We start from the raw sequence: 27,003 nt of genomic DNA, 5'->3' as shown, positions 1-27,003 counted from the left end.
ATAAAGACCAAATTATTGTTTCTTGTTTGCCGGTATACTTTGGAGCTCAGTTCCTCCTAATGAATATCTTAATCACCCAAACCTGCATCCTTTGTCATAGAGAAAGACCAAATAGAGCAGTTGTGGGAGACTGGAAAACTTCGCAGGGTGAAAAAGGGAAACCAAACCTGAAGTTTTAAGAAACATTCTTGATTTGAAAGCACACTAACTATATACAAATTGTGTTCAATTTAACTGGCAATTTTGGTTGTGTGATATCTGTTTTCATAAGTTCCTACCCTCTTTTTTCACTGAGTAGAATTAGAGTTTTCAGAATATTGCCTAGGAGCATATGGTGGTTGCAATTAGAGTGCCAAGTTGGGATTCTGCTGATTAGGATTATGGGCATTTTGTAAATAGCCTTTGAAGACGATCAATTGAAGTAACTGACAGTGCTTTTTTATAATCATGTTTATTGATGGAAAACAGTATTTATTACTGCTCCCTTGGCCACCCTGATGTGTATAATAGAGTAAATGACTTTTGGTCTTAGGTTATCCAAAATTATTCTCCTGCTGCCCTTGCCCCAAACAACTTTTAAGAGGGACATTCTAATTTCCTTAAACAAAGCATCAGTTTCTTTTTTTGTTTCTTGATGATATAACACTGGCTCCTATTTCACAGTCTAAAAATGACCATAATGTACATAATCCCTCCAACTGTAGGCTTAATTGTGTGTCTTTTTTTTCCATATTCTTTGATATTTTCTTAATTGGTCTGTGGTTGTAGCTTCTGCCCTTCTCTTGACTCCTCCCTTTTAAGTACCAGGCAGAAAATGAAGCCACAAGACACCCATTTATCACTTGTCTCCATGACCAGTTCATTGCCCTCTCAGCACTCGGTGTGTTTATAAAAGTGGCCTTGTACTGTCCAAGGACTGCGGCTGTTCTGTCCCGTGTGGCCTGTGAGTGTGCTTTGAGTTTTGGAGGATTTAATTAAGTCAGCCTGTTGTCATCTGGAAATTTTTAATCCAGAAGGGATTACTGTAAACAAATCATTTGGCTGCAGTTACAATGAGAAGAAATCCCTAGAGCTATATATTAACTCCCTATATTTAACAACCCTCCCTCTTCTGCACAGCCCTGGGAAACATCAGAGTAGCAGGAGGTGAAATTGATTGTTCAAGCCCTTTATTAAACCGACACACTTCCAAGTTGGCAGCTGAATCTGAAGGGAAAAAAAAGAGATGAATGGGAATTATAGTAGAAGGGCATGTAAAGTCCAGAAGCAGTGTTTTTACTTATATTTCCCAGTATGTTTAATGAATGACTTATTGAATGGCATTATATAAAATATAGTTTTAAAAGACTGCTGAAGGGCAGGCATTTTCCAATATTTATGGAAACAGGTTTTGATCATCTCTACTTATATTGATTTCTAGAATCAATAATTAATTTGTTTGGCTCGAGCAGGTATATCGTGAGACAAACACCATTTGGGAAAGATGCCTGGGCTGGGAAAATACAACATCCACCTTTCTCCAGTGAAAGCTTATTTTGTAGAATTCTTTAGTAGTACGCATTTGTAGTAGGGGATTGGTTACCTTGATAAAAGGTGATGAAAAGTCTTTATTGTTGCAAAATTTCATTTATAACCACCTGTTGGGTATAGATTAAACAAAATTTATGTTCATCTCAAGGTCCCTTTTTAAAAAAGTGAACAGGATATATGGGAATGAATGGTAGTAAAGAGAAAACTTACCCTCCTCACCTTAGTCTGAGTCTAAAATTAAAAAAGGCTAATTTCAGGTACAATCATCTACATAAATTATAGAAAACAGTCAGATATATCCCTATACCTAATACATACCTGAGTAAGACAGAATACTTCAAGAATATAATATGCCATAATACAGTACTATTTTCTGAAGGGTACAGTTCTATTTATATTACTCATTTTCCCACAATTATCATCACCCAGAATCACAAAATGTCACCATTGGGACCTCTGAGTCTATCTAGTTCAACTCATGCTGGAACAACAGTGTCCTTCAGCACATACCCAAGGAATAATTATCTAGCCTTTACTTCTATCAGCATAGGAAATGAGATTAGTTTGGCATGACTTGCTCTTGACTAAGCTGTGATGATTCTTTAGTTTACCAAATCCTTTTCTAGATGCTCACTAACCATCCCTTTAATAATCCAGTTAAGAATTTTGTGATGACTCTAAGTCACATTCACTGATGCAGTTTGTTGACTCCATTTTCTTTCCTTTTTTTTTTTTGAGAAAATTGAAACATTTGCCCTACTCCAGCCTAGAGAGGCCTTGTCCATTGTCCAAGATCTTTTAGAAATTACTGGTGACAGCTCACCTCCCATTGCCAAGTTCATTCAGTGCCCTTTAATGTAATTATCCTGATCTGATGGTTTGAAATGAATCCTTACAAATAGAAGCAACACTTTATATTTGCATAACATTCTTGCAGTTCCCAAGGGGCTTTCAAGTGTCAATGCTGCATTTGATCCCCTGAACAGCCCTGTAAGATAATCAGGGTAGGCATTATTATTCCTAATTTAAATATGGAAAAGAGTGTATTGCTGACAGTTACATAGCTAGTAAGTGGCAGTCATGGAAGCCCAGTGGTAGAGTGGAAAGGGAGATAAATTAGATCTCATAGAACCAGATTCAAATCACAGTTCTGCCACTAACTACCTGTGTTACCTTATACAAGTCACTGTCTGGGTCTCAGTTTCCTGATTGATAAAATGAAGGTATTGAACTCAGCTCACTCTGAGGATGTTCCTAGCTCTACATCTCCGATTATATGAACGCAAACTCATATCTTCTAGTCCAGAGTTCTTTCTCCTGTATTACAGCACACTGTTTACTTTGAAGAAATTAACATGTGTTTTTGAGGATGTACTATATGTTTAGATTAGTGCTAGGACCTATAGATCTAACTACATTTCACCGTGCAGAAATGTCCTGGGAATTCAAGGAAGGGGGAGAGCACTGTGGACTGGAATATCTACAGACTTCTTCAGAAAGAATGATAAGATTGTACTAGGTAGAGAGGAAAACCTGTGAAGAAAATGAGAAAAAGGGCATGCTCGTGAATCCATCATTGAATTCAATGCTTTATACCAGGGTAAATGTAGGAAGGATAAAATGATGACCTTATTAGGATGTTAGATCTTTTTAATACCTTCTAGCTTGAATTCATTTATCATTCTTTTTCACTTCACTTGGATAGAAAGGGCCAGGGAACATGATTTTAGTCTAGAATGGATAGGGGTTTTCTTATATAAGTCCTTTTCCTTCCCTTATCTTTAGGCCTTGAATCTAATGAATATTGACCTGTTTAAAAAAAAATGTTTAAGATAAGGACTAACGACAAAGCGACTGTATAACTTCTAAACTTTACCTTTTTGGTTTGGTCATTATTATCACCTGGAGGAAGTGATGGGTTGATTTCAGGGAACAGTAGAATGAGTAGTGGAATGTGGAAGAGAAGCAATTATTTTCTTACCCCACAGGGAAACTGGGGATGCAGGGATCTAGGGAAAAGACGGGAAGCTGGGGCAGCAAGAAGAACAGCTAGCTTTGATGCTAACCATCCCTGATGCCATCAATCTATCTTGAATTAGTTGAGTTTGGTACCAAATTTTGTGTTGGTCACATGATATTAACATGGGACTCAGACGATAGCTCCCATATATTAAAACAGTAAAGTAACAAGAATCGGTTCTGAGTCCATTTCAAAGTCACAATTCATACAAATTACAAATAAACAGTGTCCCCCATGTACAATTTTTTTTTTTGGAATTTGTACTTTATGACTTTGAGATAACTTGAGATTCATTATCTTACATAACATGAATTGAGCTATTGAAATTACTGCAAATCATTTGCCGATTCTATCAATTCTCCCTTTGTAGACTACCGTGAGCCTTTTTTCCCCAATGGGAATTAATTCTTAAGTTTCCTGGAAGTACTCTGGCAGTAGGGATGTACTTTCAACTATCCCAAGCTATTCCAAAACACAAAAACCCAACATTTATTTTTAAATTAAATTTTATTTATTCGATGAACAAAAATACATTTTCTCTTTCTCCTCCCTCTCCCTCTCCCACTAAACGAAAAGAAGAAACAAAACCCTTGTAATATATATACATAGTCAAACTCAAACTCTCATGCTGCCCACGTTAAAATACCACACACATACACATATGTATGTGTGTATACATAAAAAATTCTGCACCCTGAGTCCATCGTCTCTGTAAGGATCTGGGTAATATGCTCCAACATTGGTGGGCCCAAATCAAATTCCCCAACTAAGACTGACTTCTTTTCCCTTTGATGAGAAGTTGGTTGCATAAAAACTCTAGTTTTTTTTTTTTAGAGATCCTGAAGGTCATTCAAAAGATTTTATCATTTTTTTCCTTTGTAGTTTAGTTCGTGTGCTCCAAGCCTTCTATGACCAACCATGATTCCAGAGAACCAATGTTATATCAAATAAAAACACTAATTTTCATGAAATATACTTTTGGTGACATCCTTAGTAGTTCCAGTTAAGTACTTGAAATTTGGGAAACTTATGTGAATGGAATTCTTTGAGGTTTGAAACCCAGAGGGATAGGATTATAAATCCCCTCCCCAACATTTTCCATGTAAGAACCTTCAGTTCTTCCCTTCTAACCACTATGGTTTACATGTGTCATTTAGTTGTGTTTCCAAAATTTGGTCTGGATATGTTTTGATCACACCCTTGGTGTTCTTGACCTTCTATTTCATCATTCATTCACTCATCCATCCTTCCATTCATTCCAAATATTTACTCTTTCATATACATACAACCATTCCTTCTGAGTCTTCTTTGCTGGAACACCCTCTAAATTACTCTTCTTCATTGTGTAATCCCAAAGGCTCTGTTTTAGGCTATCTTCTCTGTCTATACTTTCATTCTGTCGAGGCTGCCACTATCTTTCATGTCACATAGGTGTACAGCCTCAGAATCATCCTAGCTCTTCACTCTTCCATACCCCATATACCAAATCACTTTCTACCTATCGCATCTATCCCCTTATCTTTATGCACACAGTTACCAGAATTGTTCAGATCTTCTTCACATCTGTTATTTGGACCACCTGATTCAATTCTCTTTCCTCTCCAATCATCCTCCATAGATGCCAACAGATTATTTTTTTAAATCCCATGTCTGACATGCCACTCACATGCTCAGCAAACTCCAATGGTTCACTATTATCTCTATGATCAAACATCAACTCCTTTGACATTAAACAATCTGTGTAACTTCATTTCGATCTACTTTTCCAGTCTTTTTATACCCCATTTTCCACACTCTATAAGATAGGCAAATATTGAAATGGATAGAAATCTGGGTCAAAAAGACCTGAATTCAAATACTGTATCAGACTTAACTTTGTGACCCTGGTCAGGTTATTTAGTGTCTCCCAGCCTCAGTTTCCTCATATGTAAAATTTGAATAATAATATCACCTACCTTACAGAACTGTTGTGAGGATCAAATGATATACCATATATAAAACACTTTTAAACCTTAAAGTACTTTATAAATGCTAGTCATTATTAATATAAGGCAGCTGGATGACCCAGTGGCTAGAGCACCGGACTTGGAATCAGGAAGACTCATTTTCATGAGTTCAAATCTGGCCTTAGACATTTAGTAGTTGTGTGACCCTGAGCAAGTCACTTAACCCTGTTTGCCTCAGTTCCTCATCTTTAAAATAAGCTGGAGAAGGAAATGTCAAACCACTCTAGTATCTTTGCCAAGAAAACCAAAAAATGGGGTCACAAAGATTTGGACGCGACTGAAATGACTGAACAACAGCAATATTAATATAGTTCTTCCACACTGGCCTTCTTTCTTTGACTCACACATGACTTTTGTTCTTGGAATGTATAAACTTCTCAATTCCACCTTTTAGAGTTCATATTTTTAGTCAAGATTCAGCTCAAACACCCTCGTCTTGTGTTTGTCTTGACTGCACATACTTCTAACTTCTAAAGAATGGGTACTGTTGAGATAGGCTGGGAGGAGTTCATTCACTGGGGAAGGGATGTGAGCAAAGGCACAAAAGTGAGAAAGCCAAAGATATATGTGACAGTGGACAGTTTGGTTTTAATCCAGTTTGCCAAGGCCTAGGTCTTCAAAAGAGTTAGGACTAATTTCTAGGTTGAATCCATTCAGGAAATCAGAATATTTAAAAATGAACAGGAATTCCATACCTCAAAACTGTATCATAAAGCAGTGATCATAAAAAAAGATTTGGTATTAGTTTAAAAAAATGAAAGGAAAGTAGATCAATGGAACAGATTGGACAAAGAAAGAAAAATAAATAATGGAACTCAGTAATATGTTTAATAATTCCCCAAACAGATTAAGTTAAGACCTCCCTATTTGGTAAGAACTACTGGGGAGGTTGAAAAGCATTCTGGCAGAAACTAAACCAATATCTTATACTGTATTTCATAAATTCAAAATGTATCCATGAGCTAAATATTTAACATCAGAGAAGGAGGAGCAGTTCATATGACTTTCATAGCCATGATCCAGAGTTGGATTCTTAACTAAACAAGAAATAAAGACAGTTATTTATATTAGCTCATTTTGTTTACATGAATTTGAAGAACTTTTACATAAATATAATTGTAATTAGGATAAAAGAGGAAAACAGCTGAGGAGAAATCTTTGTATCAATTGTCTCTTGATAAGTGTTTGATACTCGAGACATCAACAACTAACAAACATAAACCAAAAGCTATTTCCCGATAGCTGTCAAAGTATAGAAACAGGTCTTTTAAAAAATGCTATTAGCAGCCATACCATAGGAAAGAATGCTCCAAATCATTAATAATGAAGGAAATACAAATCAAAACAAAAAAAATGAAGAGGAATGCTCAGATTCTCCTCATTTTCTAGATGATAGAAAGGTCTTTCATGTATCCAGGAACATTTAATCCACATCAAAAAAGATCATAAACCCATGTTGCTTTAGATAATCTATTACATACATTTAATTGAATCTTGTGTAACACCTCTTTTGAGCCCACTCTCTCAACCCTGATTTGTACTGGAAGATTGGGTCCCTAATGCCTTTAACTGTCCTGGGGATAACCCTGATAGGTTGTGGTAGTTAGGTGGTATAGTGGATAGAGTACGGAGTCTGAAGTCAGGAAGACCTGAGTTCAAATCTGACCTCTGACACTTACTAGTTGTTTGACCCTAGGCAAATTACTTAAACCGTATTTTCCTCAGTGATCCCCTCTTTAAAATAAGGACCTACCTCCCATGTTGACTGTGAGGATCAAATGAAATAATAATTATAAAGCTCTTAGCAGAGTGCCTGTCACATAGTAAGCATTATAGAATGTTAGTTGTTATGATGGTGACAATGATGATGATGATGATGATGATGAATACCATTGCTTATAAAGCCCTTTCCAGGATGCTCCCTAAGAAGTTTATATCAATTAGCTTTTACAAAGAATATTTATAGATAAAAGTATAGCAAGGATGGAAGTATAAAAATGTTGCCCCCTTAAAAAAACAAGGGACATGTTCTTCACATGGTAAAGTAGGTCCATGGGGAGAGTAGCTTCAAACTTAAAGATATTGGTACAAAACATTCTTGCAACCCTAACCGAGGAAAAACATTCTCCCTTCTCTATATGCACCAGGTCCCTGGGCATAGTCAGCTCAAAATTTAAGCATAAGACTACTTGAATAAACATATGGGGGACATACAGGCCAAGTGATATCTCCAGTCCCAGGAGTTCTTGTCATTCATCATTGAATCCTTACCCAGTTTGCTTCTGAAAGAGGTATCATTGATGGACAAGTCATTTTCTTCTTTGGCTGAGCTGTCTCCTTGGAGGATTTATTGTCTTTGTTGATGGGCTAGCTGATTTTTGGACTCTAGTTATTACTACTACAATCTTCAATTATGCAACTTCTGATGGCCATTCCAACCTTTAGAAGATTATCATGGTCAGTCCTTTTTCTGATTACTTGTTCATTTATTATCAAGAAAAAATAAACACAAGAGACAAAAGAAATAGAGGCACTATGGGTTCACAGATACACACCTGGTAGTGTAAGAAGGCCTCTTGCATCTGCCAACTCAATGAAATCTTTGTCCTCTCAAACCTTTTGTAAGCATGCTTAGTTCCAGCTTAGCTTCTACTGAGTCATTCATCCTTTGTCTCTTCAGGCAACCAGAAGAAGACTTTTTAGCCTCACCTAATTACTCATCCTCCTTCAATCACTCATAGTCAGAAGTTGGCTTTCTAAAATTTTTCATGCTGGATTAACAGTAGGCAGAGAATATCCCCATGTTGTATACAGTTTACCAGGAAGGATAAATTTGCATATTCCTGAAAGTTCCTCATTGGGCAAATTCCCATCACACTTGTAAAATGGGACTCTTCTCTTTTGGTTTCTTCTTTTGGTTGATGCAAATTATTTTCCATGAATTAAGCTGCAAGACAGTAAATTGGCATATATTTGAGAACCATAATTACATTAGACATTTATCAGTGAGCTATTACGTGGTGCTTAAAACATGCAGAACATCACAGTAATGGATCCTCTTTGAATCAGCTGCCTTTAGTATGTGCCTTAATTTTTAGGCACAGCAGAACAATTTAAGAACTGTCAGCTTAAATTGTGATTTTTCTTGCTTTTTAAATGTGTGTGGCTTTCAGTCAGAACCTAAACATTATTTCAACATGAGTTTATTGTGGTTTAATAAAGTCTATTATATTATATTTGGCTCAAGGGATCCATTCCATTCAGATGCCAATTTTAAGATGCTCAGGGAAAAAAAAAACACAACAACAACAACAACAACAAAAATAACAAAAAACAGCTTAGCAGCGCAGATCAACCACTCCTTCAAGTACTTTTAACTGATGCAGATGAATTAGGAAAGACTGTCATTTAAAGAGTAAATAAACAAAGCCTAATAAAAATGCAGCATGGTACAAAAAATGGTCAATAATGGCTTCACAAACTCCATATTAGTTTAACCAGTGGAGCTACTCCCTCTGAGCCTCTAATGATTCAAATCATTATTTAATTTAAGAACAGTAAGCCACTCAACCAAGAAATATTTGTGCAGTGCCTATGATGTGTCCAGCAGTACTGTGGAGTTTTATTGGGGAGAAATATAAAACAGGGTCTCTACTTTCTCAAAACATCAGATCTAGCTGGAGAGATGAGAAACGTGGAACCTAAAATCTGTACACGTTCTCCCAGAAGATTGAGAATGGAATTATATTATTGATGTTTGTGAATGTGCGTATCAGAGGAAACAAATACCACCCCCCCCCAATTAAAACAGAGGGGTAAGCAGGATTGGGATGATGTTTTCAGTGTTCATATATGTTTGGTATTACTATACTAGGCCATATCTGTCAATGTTTCCATTTTATAAGTCTTCACTTTCATCAGTGCTTTAAAATAGTTCTGTATTTTTGGCAGAAACTATAATGTCAAACTCATCTGCCTGGAGCTAGTTTTCTCTAAAGCACAAATCTAATTGCCAAATAGAGTTTTTGTTGGTTTAATTATTTTTTTTTTGTCTAGACTTATTTAGATCCTTTCTTCTGAAGGGTTCACAGGGGGTAAATGTAAAAACACATTTGATAATTTGTGCTCCTTTTAAATGTATTTCCTTCCAGTTTAAAAATAGCCTCATATAGAAATGAATTTTAGATGGAAAATAGTCTAATATGAAACACAGTTTACTTTAGATTAATGGATAGTTAGTGCCATGCTTTAGAAAGAAGGTGCTATGAATTCAGAACAGTAGGATTTTATAAAATCTAGAATGGACAGATGTGACATCAATCACTTAATCTCTCTTAGCCTCAGTTTATTATCTGGGTTTATACTAGATCCATAAGATGCCTTCTGACTCTATAACCTGAGTCTAAAATATGTTTAATGAGCACAATTCTCCCTAGTGCTTGTCATTTTCTTATGGTATGTATTAGGCATATAGCCAAGATGAAACCAATTTCAGAATCTGATTTAAATATTCAAAATTAAGCAGTAGAACTTCTTATTTGCTAACTACTTTGGTAAAAACCATGTATGCAAAAGTCACCATATATTTTCAGGTGCCAAAATTAGTAATTATCCTACTGAAATTGATTGGAAAAGCAAACTTGTCTTACAGCAGAGCTGATGTGGTCAGGATCACCTAATTGAGGTTTGGGAATTCCCAAGATAGAAGAGGACTTCTGATTTTCCAGTAGGAAATAGATAGCCTGTTAATAGATAGGCTGATTAGTTTTCAACATCAGGCTCTCTCTAGATAGCATATCAAATTTTATCTTGGATATCATTGCACAGTAGCATATCTTGGCCAACATAGTTGTTGTTTTTTTCTCACCATTAATTCTGAACTTCCTTTGTTTGGGTGAAATCAATTTACTAATATGCAAATTATCTGGTTTTTTTTTTTATGATCAACTGCATTCCATTAAGAGTAAGTCTTTGGGATATGTAAGACTACTTCAAATAGATAAAATCACATATAACTAGGGCAATTAGAATGTGTCTTTTGAGTTTAGGATTCATTGTCCTCTAATGTGACATGGGAGCAGATAGGTGGTACAGTGGATGGAGCCCTAGGCTTGGAATCGGGAAGACTCATCTTCATGAGTTCAAAACCAACCTCAGACACTTTACTATCTGTATGACCCTGGGCAAGTCACTTAGCCTCATTTGCTTAGTTTCCTAATCTGCAAAATGAATTGGAGAAGGAAACAGCAAACTACTCCAGTATCTTTGCCAAGAAAACCTCAAATGAAATCACAAAGATTCAGATACAACTGAAACAACTGAAGAGCAGCAATGTGGTACAGCAGAAAGAGGGCCAGATTTTAAGTCAAAGGACCAGTATTTGAATCCCAAACCACACTAACTGTGTAACCCTGGGCAAGTCACCGGACTTCAGCCTCCTCATCTATAAAATGGGACAACTGAACTATATAATCTCTAATGTCCTTCCTAGCTCTAAATCTGTATATGTCTCATGGACATCTCAAACTCAACATGTCCAAAACAGAGCTCATTTTATGTGGAAGCCTTTTCTTCTCCCCGACTTCTCTGTGATACTGAGTGCAAAAGCAACCTTCTAATCAGCCAGATTCACAACTTCTAACTCACCCTGAATTCCTGTCACCTCAAACATTCAACTGATTGTTGAGCCTTATTGTTCTATCTTCACCAATTAGCTCAAATCCTACCCTCTGTAAGACCCTCTTCCCCCCAGTGCCTTCAACCTGAGATTACCTCCAATTTGTACTGTTTAAATCCTATATATACACACTTAGTTGCTTGCCTGTTATTTCCTTCATTAGCATATGAGCTCCTTGGGAGTAAGGACCACGTTTTTGCCTTTGTATCCAAATGCTTAGCAAAGCACATAGTACCTTGGCACATAGTACCAAGTGCTTACTAAATGCTTGTTGACTTGACTTCAGTTCTGGCCTTTCTCAAAAAATCACACCACCTCCCTTAAACCTCTCTCTACTGTGTGTGTATAAACTATATTTATATATACATACACATATGTGTATATATATATATATATAAAACATAGCCATTTACATATTAGATGTATATTATATATGATATCATTATTAATTACATTAGTAATCATAATTATATGATTATTTTATTATGTAATATGTAATTGATATGTTACATGTAACTATAGATATAAACATATAATTTTTATGACTTCTTTGTCTTGATAGCCATAAATCTGGACATTTTAAATTTGGCTATTTTGGGCTACAGTGGAGTTCTCTTGAGGAAGGGGATTAACAGCTAAAACAACAAACTGAAAATAAAAATTAACGTATCCAAAGCATCTAGGTACAAATTGGGGGCAGCACATAAATGAATCTGAATGTATACCATAGATAGCATTACCAATGGCCTTTTCTGACACCTGAAGGCAGTAGGGAGTATGTTCTGGAAAACAATCTAAAGAATTCACTAAGCAGCTTGTTCTTCCATGAGCATTCTACATGGGAAAAGGAAGACTGGGAAAGAGACAGTTTAATTAATCATGTATCATTAATTATCTATTCTCCTTAGTAAGGAGCAGAACTGATAGCTGCTGGACCAGTGATTTCATATAGAACTTCCAGTCAAGAAGACTTCCTCTATCAATTCAGGGTAGCACCTTCACTGAAATTTACAATCCTAATGAGTTGTTGAAGTTAAATGGTTTGCTTGGGGTATTATCAAGAACAAGGACAAGTAGTTCCAAGTTCTACATCCAGGTAGTACTACACAAAGCACCCAGGAAATGTGAAAATTGCTAGAGGAAGGCCTCCCGGACATTGGGAGGCTCCTTCATGGAAGATTGATGGGAGGTTATAGATAAGAATTGCACAAAATAAGTAGGTGTGGGCTGTATTGTCTTCTGTGCCACTAGAGGAGGTACTTTATCAAGGAGAGCATGAATCCATTTAGTTATACTCTGAATTTTATGATTTCATCTTTCTGAATACTCCCTCTTATGAAAAGAATCATAACCACACTGTGTTTAAGTGGAAGGAAGAAAACAAACATTTATTAAACACCTATGCCAGGTACTATGCAAAGTGCTTCACAAATATTATCTCATTTTATCTATATAACCTGTATCTATATAGGTGCTAATATTATCTCTATTTTACATTTGAGTAAACAATGGCAGACAGAAGTTTAGTGACTTGCCCAGGGCCATACAGTTAACAAATAGCTGAGACCAGATATGGGATTCTAGACCTAGAATTCTATCCACTTTGTGCATTTTAGTCTTTACCTTACCTCCAAAAAAACAAAATCTCCTGGTGATGAACCTTTCATATATAAAGTCCATCAACAGAAGTATACTCATAGTCTTTCTAGCAGAGTAGAATCTGCTGAAGCTCACACAATACCAGCTTACCCTTGGAGAAACTATGATAAAGCACCACCTGGGGAAAATAATAGTAATTATAATAATGAATTTTAAATGCCTTTTACTTTCACAACAATCTAAACTTTTCAATAGTTGTCACATATGTTTTTTTCCTTCCTTTTTCACCATAACTCAATTTGAGTATATTCAACAAGGATTTATTAATGTCAAATATGTGCAAGTACTGTGGATACAAAGGAAAATGAAAAACAGTCCCTGCCCACAAGGAGATTATATTCTACTGGGGTGGGAGAGGGGGAGGAGAGTGAGGACAAACCCAAGAGAAGAGCTGAGGATGACCAGTTAAGGCCTTTTTCTATGCAAAAACTTCCTTGGCCTCAGACCACTAAGTGTATGACTTCCAACATGCCCAAATTAAAATGCCTAAGCTAATGAATCCAATTAAAAAAAAAACATCTCTCAGCAGTGGATTATCTTTATATTCTAGTCTCCTGAGCAAAACCTTGGTCTAAAGCTTTCTTTGAGCCTTATTTTTACAAAAAGCATCTTCCCGGTACATCTTTCCGCAAGGTTAACTGGAAGCTTGAGAATTGAGGGGAAAAAGGAGGAAGACGTTCAAGTCTGGAGTAGCCACCATCATCATCAAACTCAACTCTAGCTTGTTTGTTTATGGGCTCTCATAATTAGAGTTTTATTTCTCCCCTATTAGCCAATATACAATTTCCTTGCTCAGATCCCACTCTCTACTGGCTCTTTTTCTCAAGACGGTCTTTTTAGAAAGGATAAAGATAAAAATACCATACCACATGGCATTCAGTTTCATGCTTCTGGAAGTTCCCTGCTAAATATGTCCATAGGAAATGTGGGAAGGACTGATGGAAATTCATAGAATCAGATTCTGATTTAGAAACAATCTCTGAAGAAATCTAGTTCAATCCAGACCTAGATGGTAATCTCCTCTGCAACATGTCTAATAAGCACATGTCTAAACTAGGTCAGAAGACCTTTCTTGAGAAGGAATTCTCTTCTTCCTAAAGTAACCATTCTGTTTTTAGGCACTACTAGTTGATGAAAGGAAGCCTTTCTTATTCATATCCAGCTGAAATCTCTATGCAGCTTCTACCATGTTTCTAGCTATGTCTACTAAGTCCAAATAGAACAAGCCTTTTCCACATGGCAGTTCTTCAAAAAAGATATCTATAAAAAAAATGCTGCCGGACAATGTTGTTTATTTAGGTGTTTTCAGTCATATCTGATTCTTTATGACCTGTTTGGGGTTTTCTTGGCAAAGATACTGGGGTGGTTAGCCATTTCCTTTTCCAGATCATTTTACAGATGAGGAAACTGAGGCAAACAGGGTTAAGTGACTTGCCCAGGGTCACACAGCTAATAAGTGTCTGAGGTTATACTTAAACTCAGATCTTCCTGACTCCAGGTCTGGCACTCTATCTACTGCACTACCTAATTGCCCTGTCAGATAGTAGTGTGCTAGTAAATATTTAACTACCCTCTCTCTGAGAGGAGGGTGAGTTCCCACAACTACTTTTAAGCTTAATTTACATGATTATTTCTTCCATCTCTTTCCTAATTCTATGAAATCTACAAAACAAAAAGAAAATCAAGCCCTTATTTATATCATGCCTATTTGTGAGGTATAAATGCTCACCCTGGAATTTTAACAATTGGTTCCCACAATGCCAGTTTGAGCTGACTCCAGCACACTATTGCATGTTAGTCCACTGTTGGATAGACTGGTGAGAATTTAAAGGGACAGCATAGTCTTTGAACTGTTATGCAAAACTTCGAGGCCTAGATTTTTTTCCTAATGGCCAAGAAGCTGTTTAGTTTTCAAATTCCAAGTAGCTGTAAAACATGAAACCCAGAGTATTTGCTTTCAACTTTATAAATTCATCTGGTATTCAAAACAATATTTTAAAGAGTCAGCATTAAGACACAGAGATGGGTTAGTGAGACAAGCAAAGAGAAGTTTCTTAAAAATCTGACAGTTTTCAAGTCTGTGGTTGAAATTTACCCACCAGGGCCATGTAAGTCTTCTCATTCACTTTCAGATATGTGTGTGTGCTCATGTGCATACATGTGCATGCGTGTACGTATGTGTGTGTGTGTGTGTGTGTGTATGTACCTGGCCTCAGTTGAAAATCTGAGTAGAACAAAACAAGCAACTTCGTAAAAGAGCAGACTCATGAGACCCTAAGGCCTTGGTTTCATTACCTTGAGGAATGCTGAGGAGAGTCAGGATTTCTAACTACAGACTATCCCTTATTTAAAGTCAGCCAGAGCTTCATGTCTCATTAATCAAATTGTCAGTTGAGTGCTGTGTCCACAGTTTTGGCTGCTAGTGGTAATGCCTAGATGTACAAATGGCAAGTTGCTTAAGAAACTTCCAATTGTAGGCAGATGCCCCCCAACCCCCCCAATGCTGGGTATGTAGGGCCTCACCTTTTCTGTGCTCACCAAATTTTACCTCTATTGATAGAGGTATCATTACCTTTATTTACCTTCATTGTCATTTTGTATCTGCCCTTTAAGGGAGAGGATCTATGAATCAAATACTGTGAGTTCTGTTCACATTAATATAGGTTATCCCTCAAAAAAAGACAACATGGAATCAGTTTTAATTTATCTTAATATTATTTATTTATTTATTTAATTTATCTTAATCTAATTTCATTAAAGTGTAAATGCCTAGAAAGCTGGAAATGTCTTTTGATTTTCTTTGTATTTTCACAGTGCCTGGCACATAATAATTGCTTACTAAATGTTGATTGATTAAAATTGTGCAATATTAGGAGTGAATCAAGGAGTAAGTCTTTCCCTCCCTTAAGCTGTAATAATGCAAAGAATTTAAGCAGGAAATGCAGGTGATAGTCCAACTCTAACACTTACCTGATGTATGACCCAGGGCAGTTTACTCATTCTCTCTGGGCTTTGGTTTTCTCATATATAAAACGGGAATAGAATTTCACACACTACTTAGTTCAGAGGGCTGTTGTAAGAAATAGCATGTGACTTCTCACTCTTCCTCTCCCCACACATCCAGTCAATTCCCAAATTGTATCCATTCCATCTTTTATAATACTTCTCAGATCTCTCTACTTCTTGTCACTGGCCCATCACCATCCTCATTCCGGGCCTTACTCCTCTTGCTTGAATTATGATTGATCCATTGCTTTCCCTGCCTCAAGTCCTGTCCTTTCCAGTCTATTCTTCACAGAGCTGCCCAGGATGTTCTCAAAGCATAGATCTGTCTGTGTCACTCTCCTGCTCCCTATTACTTCTAGGATCGAATACTGTTTGAAATTTAAAGCCCTTTATGACTTTTCTTAAAACTACATTTCCAGAATTATTTCACATTATTTCCCTTCTTGTACTCTACGTTCCAGTCCAGTTTGTCTTTTGTCACTCCTTACACTATAACATTCCATCAGGAGATGGAACATTCATTCTTTATTTCTGCCTCTTGGAATCCCAATTTCCCTTGAAGGATTACTATTTCTATGTATTCTCATAGATGTCATATCCAGTTACCTCTTTTTTAGCTGAGCAGCGTGATAAAGTGGAACAGGCTTTGGCTCTGGGATAAGTGGACCTGGGTTCAAATCCTGTCTGTGACCTTTGGTGAGTCAAAACCTCCCTTGGGTCTCCATTTCTTCTTTTGGCAGTAAGTCAACAAGCATTTAGTAAGCACTTACTATGTACCTGGTGGGTTAGATGACTCCAAGATCCTTATCATATCTGTGATCCAAAGAATAATACTGCTCATTCGGATAAAACACGTTTCAAACAATGTTCACAATAAAAGCCTGGAGTAAACAATAATATTAGGAAGTTAGCTTAGGCAGGTAGGAAATGTTGTACTGAATTGATTTAGTGCTCTTCCCCAGGGAAAAGTTTATCAAATTCATCAAACCTGCAGAAATTCTATTCAACCAATCAAAATGACTTTGGATTTGATCATACTATTATTATTTTTTTCTATCTTTCCTAGATATCAGCATTGTCTTTTCTATGGGTAATATATGAGATATTTTCTATGGGTAATATATAATACATTAAAGATCTCATGAACCAAGCCAAAATAGAATTGATAGGAGAGGAAACATGTAAAATCAAACAATTTAACAAATGTAGGAGACCCCAAAGACCATTTAATCTAATCTTATTTTATAGATGAGGAAACTGAGCCTAAGTGATTTGCCCAAGGTCTTGGAACAGGGAGACAAGTTACCAGATCTTCATCACATCCATTGCTGAGTTTCTCTTCTATATTGGCCGTACGACTTAGTAATTATTCTTATGATTATATTATGAGCTAACAAAAATGAAAAGGGCAGCTAGATGGCACAGTGGATAGTGTACTGGGCCTAGAGTCTGAATGACTCAAGTTCAAATCCAGCCTCACACACTTACTAGCTGTGTGACCCTGAGGAAGTCACTTAACCCTGTTTGCCTCACTTTCCTTATCTGTAAAAGGAGCTGGTGAGGGAAATGGCAAACTATTCTAGTATCTTTGCCAAGAAAACCCCAAATGAGGACATGAAGAGTCAGACACTGTTGAAAAAGATGAGACAACAGCAAAATAAAATGAAGGGAGAGGCATAAGAGAATAGGGTCTACCATGAACTCTAATATAGAAATGCTACTGATGATAGAATTTTAAAATTGCGATAGTATCTAGCTAAAAGGATCCTACTTTATAAATTTCAAAATGCCCTATGAATAGTGATGGGTTTATTTCCATTGTGACTCTACTCCATAGCATGAAGAAATTAGGGGATAATATAGAGCAAGTACCTTTGCAAATTCTTCTCAATTGAGTCTGTACAGTATGAATGAATAATTTTGGTGAAAATGTGAATTTCTAAAATATCACATATAAGGATGAAAACATTGCAAACAGCCTATATAGAAGGCTGGGAAGAGAATTAGCTAGCCTTACTTTTATACTCTTCCCTCCTGATTTTCTTGGGCAATCAAACATTTTATAAGAAATAGATAACTCTATAAACTTTGTAAACACATAGTACCATCTTTTTGGAGTCAACAAACTACAATTTAAAACTAGAGATATTGATTTGGGCATTACCTCTGTAGAAATGATACTTGAATTAATTAATGGGAGCTGATGTCACTTCCAAGAGAATACATGAAGAGATAGTAGATTAAAATGAGGGCTTTGAGGAATGCATGTGACAAGAGAGCTGGAATTGCGTGATGATCCAACAAAATACTGCAATCATCATGCACTTAAAACCTTGATTTTGCTGCTCCACACTCCCACACTTCAAAACCACTCTGCAGCATCATTCATCCATCCTCTATATCTTTACTTCTGTCTCTGAGGAAGAGGCAGCCCTTTTCCTTCCCAAAGCTCTCTGCCTATGCCCTCAATCTGACCCTCTTAATCTTCTCTAGGACCTCCTTCCATTAATCATTTCCTCTCTTCTGAATATCAGTTTTTCCTGATGTTCCAGCTCTTTCCCCATTGCCTACACATCTGTGTAGTTTGCCCCATGCTTTTAAAAGCCCTCATATTATCTATCGATGCAAGCTAATATCCTATTTCTCTCCTTTTCCCTCTCAAATTCCTTGGAAGAACAATTTAGACCAAAGGTCCTTAACCTGAGATTTGTGAGCTATTAATGTGTATATGTGTATATGCATACATACATATACGTGTGTATAAATATGTACATATATCTAGAGAACTGGATTTATTTGGTAATCCTATATATTTCATTTTATGCATTTAAGAAGATTATTCTAAGTCTAGATTCATAGGGTTTACCAGATGGCCAAAGTGTTCCAAGCTATGAAAAAGGTTAAAAAACTCTTATCTAAATGAATTGATTCAATTTCTTTGCCTTTCACTTATTTTTCAGGCCTCTATATTCTGGCCAAATCCTTCTCTCCAAGTTTATCTTTTAACTGCTAACTCAGATGACCTTTCTCTGGCCTCATCCTCTTGATTTCTTTGCAGCTTTTTATACCATTGACAAACTCCTCCTGAATTCTCTCTCCTCTCTTCCATGACATTGTGCTGTGACCTGTCTGACTATTCTCATCTGCTGGGTCATCATCATCCATCTTCTGTCTCCTTGTCATAGGTGTTCCCCTAATACTCTCTCTTGGGATTTTCTCTATTTACTTGTACTCTCAGAGATCACATTAGCTCCAATTAATTCAAATATCATCTCAATGTAGATGATATTTAAACCTATATATGTTGCCCTAATCTTTCTCCAACCTTAATTCTGCTCATGTTATTTGATATATCTAGGCTGCTTATTGGGCAGCTAGGGTACAGTGGATAGCGTGCTGGGCCTGGAGTCAGGAAGACTTATCTTTCTGAGTTCAAATCTGGCCTCAGACAGCTTTGTGCGACCCTGGGCAAGTTACTTAACCCTATTTGCCACAGTTTCCTCATCTGTAAAATGAGCAGCAGAAGGAAATGGAAACCACTCCAGTATCTTTGTCAAGAATACCCCAAATGGGATCATCAAGAATTAGATATGACTGAAACAAATGAACAACAAGGCTACTTATTGACTATATCCTTTTGGCTATCTAGCTGGCATTTTAAACTCAAGGACCAAAATGATACTCATTATGTCTCCCTCTCAAACTTACTCTGTTTTCAAACTTCCTTATTTCTGTTGAGGGAACCATTATCATTTTAGTCAAACAAGTTTGTAACCTGTGAATTATCCTTGAGTTTTATTCTCCTTTACCATGCATGATCAATGAGTACCAATGTCTTATTGATTTTATTTCTACAACATATGTCACATCAATGTGACATACACTTAGCCCTAGTTTAGGTTCTCATTGCTTCTCTCTTGGACTATTGTGATATCATCCTTGTTGGCATATCTGCTTTCAACCTCTCACCTCTCCACCCTATCCTTCAAATGACTGTCGAAATAATCTTCCTGAAACACAGGTCTGACTATGTCACTCCTTTTCTCAACAACCTTTGCCCCCTCCCTTCCCCCAATTGTTTATTGGGTGAAATACAAACTCCATTGCTCAGCATTTGAGATTCTCCACCATCTTTCTCCCATCTACACTTTCAGGTTCATTTCATACCTTTTCCATTCATGACCTCTAGTCTACACTGGAATGCTATTTGCTGAATTCCGTATACCATGTTCCATATCCATGTCCTTGGTTTCAAGTCATCTTATTTGCCTGGAATATCTTCATTTCAGAATCATTGTCTTCCTTCAAGGTTCATCTCAGGTGGCACCTCCCTTTTGAAGCTGGTCTGGATCTACCCACTTGTTATTACTCTCTTCAATTTTCCTTGTAGCTGTGTCATTTTGATTCAATTTGATAAACATTTATTAAATACACACTATAGGTGCTGGAGAGTCAAAGAGAAAAACTAAACAATTTATATCCTTAAAGAGCTTACATTTTACTTTAGGTAGAAGTAAGGGAAAGAACTAACAACCTGCTCATAGAAAATTAAATGCAAGATAGATATAGATATAGATGATATTGACATAAAAACATTTGTACTATGAGAGTTCATTTCTTAACTAATATGAAAGGAAGCTCATTAACAATAGAATGGTGTTCCAGAATACATAACAGAAAGGTAGGGTAGAATGGGATAGAAAAATTGGAGGGTATGGGGTCAACATGGATAGGTATGTATCAGGGAGCAGGGAGTGGTGGCCTGGAAAGTAAACTTCGGCTTAGGCATATGTGACACACAATCAGAGTGGTTCTGAGTAGAACTAGAAGGCAGTAGGTTAGCACAGAAGCAATGATCATGTTGATTTGATTTTCAATCCTTGAGCAAAGAAGGAGGCTTGGGGAAGGATTTAAGTAACCTGGATAGTGGTCTCTAACTAGGGGTTGGTGGAGTTTGTGTCTCTGGCTGGTTATAGGAAAGTGAGATGTTGAACTAAACTACAGTCCCAAGTCAGGTCAGCTTGGACCCAAGATTTGTTCCAATGCGTGACAGATTCTTTCCACCTCCCATTATTGGTCTTAGGAGATGAGAACTGCAGCGCAATTGTTAAGTTCCTGGTTTAATCTGGTGTTCTGCCTGGTTCTTCCCACAGTAGACTATAGACTTCTTGAAGGCAGGGATTGCTTTATTTTTGTTGTTTTATTCTCAACACCTAGCACAATGTTAGCATGTAATCAATTAGGTCTGTAATCAATTTTTGTTGAATTGAATTGAATTGAATTATCAGAATACCTAAAGAGAAAAGGGGGTAGAGGATGAGGATCTCGAATTTTGTCTTTGAATTTTTATCTATATGGGGTAAATGAATGAGATCATTGCAAGTTGTCCACCTCACTTTGTGATGTATTGCTATATCAGAGTGCTTAAAATGACATCCTCAAGTATAAAAATTCCATTGGGAGGTGTTCCAACCTTAGACTGAGTGCAGTAAGTTTAGCAAAGTGCTATATCATACAATGAAACAGGGGACATTCTACAGGGTCAATTTGTACATTGAAAGAAAAAAGAAAGAAAATTTTCATAAACTCAACTTTTTGTGAGCAGAGAGACAGCATGCATGGAGTGGAAAGAATGCTGACTTTACAATCAGAAGACCTGGGTTCAAATCCTCTCTCTTAGACTTATTATTTGTATAACCTTGGGCATGATACACACACACACACACACACACACACACACACTTTCAGGGTCTCAGTTTTCTTCTTTATAGAATGAAGAGTCTAAACTAGAACACTTCTGACATCTCTAGTAGACTGATGATTCCATGAAGTAGAGACTGATTTTTCTCCATGTTCTATAAGCTAGAACTGTTAGAGTGATAAATTAACCTAATAGATATTTAATAAAGGGATTTTGATGATGGTGGTGATAATGATGGCAATGATGGTGATCCAACTATTTTTTTTCTAATGCCATAATTTGAGAATAATTGATGTAATATGACGTCATCCAGTGACACTTTGGAAGATTTTGGTTCAAATACTGTCCAAAGACTTTAGATATTTGTTAGTTCCAGGACTTTCGGGCAAGTCACTAAACTTCACTCTCTGAGCCTCTATTTCCTCCTCTATAAAATGGGGATAATAATAGCACCTGCCCTATAGGGTAGCTATAAGGATCAAATACGGTAATGTATGCAGCGTGCTTTGTAAACCTGAGCCATACCAGATGTCTCAAAAGTCTTGGTGCATTTTTAAACTTTACTAGGTTAAAATTGCACCAAAAATTTTGGGACATTTTGTGTGATTGTAAGTTCTTATTACATGTGTGCCACCTTTTTGCACCCAAGGGATCAACTCATGGACACACTGAATGTTAGAGTTGGAAGGAAATTTAGAGGCTTTTTCCAGGTTCTTTTTTGTCTTTAAAACCCCTCACATAGGACCTGTCACTTAATACGTGATTCTTAAATGTTTGTTAGACTGATTGACCAAATTCAACTATTTTATAAGGCCTGGAACAGTCAGTGGCTTGAGCAAGGTAACATTTTTGAGCAAAGCATCAACCCAAGGCTAGAACCTGAGCCAGACCATAAGAAAATAATTGGTAATCTAAATGTGTCTTACTTGAATTTGTTCAGATGAATATGATAGCACTAAGAATCCTTATCTTCAAGCTAAGTTATTCACTTTTTCAGTGTTTCCCTGGGAAGAGCCTGGTTTGTAAATAAATGAGAATTATTCATCTATCTTTTATAAAGCTTCCATGGCCCCTAAGGACCACAGCAAAGTTCTGTCTCTCTTCTTTCTACGAATAGACCTTTTATTTGTTTCTTAGCAGCCTATCAGGGCACCTTAACGGGACAGGTCATATGTATATTATATATTTTAAATGAGCCTCTTGAGTTTCCAACTGAAGTGAGGTGTTTGTATATGTTCCTGTCATGCATGGTATGTATTTGTTGGTCTAAGATTTCTAAAGCCTATTCTGTGTTTGAATGGAGAACATACTTGTGGGTAAAACTATCCCTAAAGTAAACACTTAATTTTGTGTTACATCTCTGAACCTGCAGGGTAACACCATGTGGTTTCAACTCCAACCCTTTAACAACAAATTATTTATGTAAGCTGTCAAAGCCACACAATATAGGCAGTTGGACAAAATGAAATTAGAGGAAGCAGGAGGCAAGGGAGAGCTATCAGCCTTTCAGCCTGGGCTAACCCTTCCTTTGCTGCGTGCTGGCACGTGTGTGAATTATTTTTTACATAAGACCTAAGTGGCCCAGTCTTACCTTTTTATCCACAGGATGGATTGTAGCATGGTTGGAGGGTCCAAAAGAGTTATGCCATGTTGATAACACCTGCCAAGAACAGAGGGTTCATTATGTCTCAACGCCATGTACCTGTAACTGTACTTATGTAAATGCCCACTGAAGTTATAACTTGTCAGAAGCTGAATATTTTCTCTGTGTTTGAACAGTAACTATTTTGTGGCTTCTCATTTTCCCTTAAGCCATTGAGTTAGTCATGAACATTTCTACAGGAGCTAGCTGTTGGCTTTTAATAGCAGTATTTCATGGTGTTTCCCCCTTGCTATAGCATTTGTATCACTTTTCATGTGCTAAAATCTTACCTTTTCCCTCTAAAAGTATAAATGTGGTTTCTTTTTATTTTAAATTCAGCCAATTAATCAATCAATAAGCATTTATTAAGTGCATATTATATGCAGACACTGGGCAAAGTGATAGGGATACAAAGAGGGAAAAAGAGTCTCTGTCCTCAAGGAACTTACATTCTGTTAAAGGAGACAACATGTGAATAACTAGGTCCATGGTAGATGTATAAATGGCAAATGGAAAGCAATGTGAGAGGGAGAAATCATTAAAGATGGCTTTCTCTTGTCCCCCCCCCCTTTTTTTTTTACCTTGAGGTAAATAACATTTAATTCATCACATACAACATCTCTTCTCCCCATCTGTTAGAGGCAGCTAAGTTGTACAGTGAATAGAAGGGTAGGCCTGGAGTCAGAAAGACCTGAGTCCAAATCCAGCCTCAGACACTTACTAGTTATATGACCCTGAGCAAGTCACTTAACCCTGTTTGCCTCAGTGTCCTCATCTATAAAATGGACTGGAGAGGGAAACGCAAACCATTCCAGTATCTTTGCTAAGAAAAGCCCAAATGTGGTTATAAAGAGTCAGACTTGACTGAAAAATAACTAAACAATAACAACAAAATGCTTATTCTCTTCCCTTCTCTCTTCCTCCTTCCCCCTCCTCCTTCCCTTTCAGAACTGCCTTTAGAATTAGATTTGTTTTCCTTGACCCCTGAGGGCTGAACTAAGATGACTGTTATAGTGAGCTAGTTTTCAGGTCTTGCTGACAGACCCATACAAAAGAGGGATGGGCTGTCTCAAGAAGCAGTGAGCTGCCCATCACTCACTTAAATGGTGGCTGGATGTTTTGAAGAAGTTTCTAGTTGGATGGGGGATGAACGAGATAATCTATGAGGTTACTTCCAACCTCAAAATCCTGTGATTACAACTAAGTTCTGATCACTAAGAATTCATGAGTCTCCTAAAGCAGCTGCAGATATTGAAATTCACACAATTCAAAGTTATAATTATATAAAGTATGGTAATTGGTTCTAGTCCAATAGAAATATGCAGATAAGTTCAGAGAATATGACCACTTCAGGAAACTCATTATTCACACTAATGGGAACCTAGTTGGAGCTGTTCTAAGGCACAATTTTAAAAAGTTCAAGTATCAGAAGAATTTAAGACCTTCTAGGATGGGCCAAGGTTTGACTCTGAAAGGCACACCCCGTATATTTTCCCTTATGACTTCTTATGATTTTTGACCTAGAGATAGGCTGCCTTGCAGAGTTCCCCTGATCTGTATTACATAAATCAACAATCAATCAATGTTTATGAACCACCTAGTATATTCTAGGCCTTGTGTGAAGAATCGCAGATTAAGTACAAAGAATGAAACCAACTCTATTCCCAATACGAGTATGCCTCAGGGACAAATTTTAGGGCATTAGATTTTCCTTGTTCCATTTCTCTTGATTAGACAGGCCTGGCCTACTTGAGTGGTAGGACTGGCATTATACTGATCAAGGAAGCTGCCATTTTATAGAAATATAGAACTAGGAAGGCATTTCAAGAGGTTTTTGATGTACTGCTAATAAGTTTTCAGGGCACCAAAAATATCCATCTGTTATTTCCTTCCAAGAAAGATATTTCATTATATACATGTGCCAATAGATAACTTATTTTTCCCCTTTTACATAAAGACTAGGTACCAATCTCTTCATGTCTGTGTTCTCTGTAGATAATAATCAGTCTTTTCCAGATGTGTTCAAAAGAAAAGAGCATTTCCTCCCCCCTGTCCTCTCAGCCTCCACTCTCGTTCCATGCTTGCTGAGGATTCACATCTGTTTTCTGATATGGCAAGTTAATGAAGCAGAACTGGCCTAAATACATTCCTGATATATACAACGTTTATATACACAGGAATAAAGAAAAAGTCCCGAGTGTCAAAGAGAAATTTATAAGAAACAGGGTACTTTTAACTGCATAAACATGTTCTCCAGAGTCTAGCTGCTATAGTACAGAACCGCCACACAACTTAAGTCATTCTTATTCTATCAAGGCTCAGAAATAGACAGTCACACATTCTGAATGGGGTCTTATTTCCTCACCTCTTTATGGGCCCATTGAGAAATAAGTTGCTAAGAAAGAGCTTTCTAATCTTGGATGATTCTTTCTCCTGCTTATAAGGGTCACTGGGAAATGTAATGAGATTATTAATCTTTATTGACAGACAGATCTCTTCCTCTTGGGCTTTTATATATTTCTTTTTTCCATACTGGCAAGAATCCAGAGTAATTGGGATGCCCTGAATGATTTCCTATGACTTTTTTCCCTTTTTTTAAATTAATTTTTCACAGGGCAGAAATTAGCTTGTCAACAGCTATGTGTTTGTCATCTTCATTCTTGTTGCAAAGAGTATCAGAGGAATCATTCTGAAGCTAGAAGTGTTCTCAGAATTTCAATAATCTCCCCATCAGGAATGAGTTGAGGACCTTACTTACGCAGTGTAGGAATTTCAACCTAATATGTCTATGGGTCTTAAATTAAACATATTAAGGCCTGACTAGAATTTTAGGTATTAATAAACAAGTAGGGAAGAAGACGTGGCATCATGGGGTCTTTCTGAATCTATAGAATCATACCTTGGATAGTTATATCCATCCCTAAGGAGAGATGATGGGAAAGACTTCATTTTGATCTTCTCTGTGTCAGAGAGTCCAATCCTTTGCCAACTTCAAAAGAAGAAAGTGACAAGATGAAACTATGATGATGTGGCATGTCTGTAAATACTCAAAATAACTCAGAAGGGATGAACAAACCTCCTAACACTTGTCTTTAAAAACGAACAAACAAACAAAAAACAAAAACAGAAACAAAGAGAAAAAAACACACAACCCATAGCAGTATAGCAAAGTGAAACTTGTTTTCACAGTGGATGGGGAGGGGGATGGAAGTAGGGAAAGAAGTGAAAGAAGAAGGAAAGGAAGTAAGTACTATGTGACAAATTCTGTACAGGTATTACCTCATTTGATTCTCGCAAGAACCCTGGGAGTTGGGTGTTATTACCACCCCCCACTGGACAACTAGGTGGTGCAGTGGATAGAGTGCTAGGCCTGGAATCAGTAAGATTTATCAAAATCTAGCCTCAGACACTTAATAACTGTATGCCCTGGGCAAGTCACTTAACCTGGAATGCCTCAGTTTCCTTATCGGTAAAATGAGCTGGAGAAAGATAATATCTTTGCCAAGAAAACCACAAATGGGGTCACAAAGAGTAAGACAATTGAAAAATGACTGAACAACAACAACCATTCCCATATTTACTTTTGCGGAAACTGAGTCAGGCAGAAGTTAAGTGACTTGCCCAGGGTCATACAACCAGTGTCTAAGGCCAGATTTGAATTTTGGTCTTCCTCACTTCAAGCCCAGCACTCTATCATGCAACCACCTAGCTGCCTCATGTGAATGAAATTATATTGTTAAATATGAATATAATTTTTCTTTT

General features: G+C 37.0%; 1 protein-coding gene across 5 annotated transcripts in view; it reads left to right on the top strand.

Moving 5' to 3' along the window:
* SMOC2 (SPARC related modular calcium binding 2) overlaps window positions 1-27,003 on the top strand; it is a 251,087-nt gene that overhangs the window by 212,387 nt on the left and 11,697 nt on the right. The gene's annotated exons all lie outside the window — the stretch shown is intronic.

Source organism: Vombatus ursinus, unplaced genomic scaffold (assembly GCF_900497805.2).
Source record: "Vombatus ursinus unplaced genomic scaffold, bare-nosed wombat genome assembly UNPS02010639.1, whole genome shotgun sequence".
NCBI classification, from domain to species: domain Eukaryota; kingdom Metazoa; phylum Chordata; class Mammalia; order Diprotodontia; family Vombatidae; genus Vombatus; species Vombatus ursinus.
Note: the sequence above shows the minus strand (reverse complement) of the source record. Positions and strands in the feature narration are given on the sequence as shown.